The sequence below is a fragment of the Pteropus vampyrus genome, unplaced genomic scaffold (genome assembly GCF_000151845.1).
Source record: "Pteropus vampyrus isolate Shadow unplaced genomic scaffold, Pvam_2.0 Scaffold881, whole genome shotgun sequence".
In the NCBI taxonomy this organism is placed as follows: domain Eukaryota; kingdom Metazoa; phylum Chordata; class Mammalia; order Chiroptera; family Pteropodidae; genus Pteropus; species Pteropus vampyrus.
In genome coordinates, this window is record NW_011889662.1 from 17,254 (window position 1) to 18,148 (window position 895).

General features: G+C 28.6%; 1 protein-coding gene across 1 annotated transcript in view; it reads right to left on the reverse strand.

Annotated features, from left to right (window-relative positions):
- Positions 1-895, reverse strand: part of LOC105309841 (olfactory receptor 2D3-like) — a 7,035-nt gene that overhangs the window by 360 nt on the left and 5,780 nt on the right. The window lies entirely within an intron of this gene.

Consider the following 895-nt stretch of genomic DNA (forward strand, 5'->3'; position numbering starts at 1 on the left):
AGGACTTATATATTAATTATTTGAAAGAATGAATTTTTGGCTTTGTTGATTTTTCTCCATTGTAAGTTGGATTATCATTTACTTGTTTTCTGCTCTTTACTATTTCATTCATACAACTTTTTTTGGATTTGATTTGTACCTTCTTGAGATGGAAGGTTAGCTATTTAATTTTTTAGCCTATCTTCTATTCTAATACATACATTTAAATCATGAAGGAAGGAAATAAATGCCCCAACAAGCTCTGATAAAGTTTTATTTCCATCATCATTTAGTACACTATATGCTAATTTTCATTTGAGTTTTTTTGGGTCCAATACATTATTTAGCAGTATATGTCAATTTAAAAGGGATTGAGTACTTCCTTAAGATATGTATTTTGAAATTGATTTCTAGCCAGTTTTATGATAATCTGAGAATATATTCTAAACTATTTTTATTCTTTAGATTTTTTTTGAGCTTACATGTATAATGCAGCATATACTTAATTTTGAAAAATGTTTTATGAAGCTACAACATGTTTCCTTTTTAGTGGTATATTTTCTTCCATTCTTTCTTCCTAGTATGTCTTTGTCCGTATATTAAGGTACGTTTCTTTTTTCTTCCAAGCTTTACTGGAGACATAACTGGTATAACATTGTGTAAGTTTAAGGTGATGTATTTATATGTTGCAAAATGATTAAGGTATGTTTCTTGCATACAATGTGTAGGGTTTTTTTAAAGCCGTTTGAAAATAGGCTATTTATTAAAATATTTAGCCATTTGCATTTATAGTAATTATCTACATACTAAAGTTCATATTTATCATCTTTTCGTTTATTTTCTATTTGACCTACCTCCTATTTTCTGTTTGAAGTAACATGCTGCTATCACGTCACAGTGCCCCGCTAGCACCCTC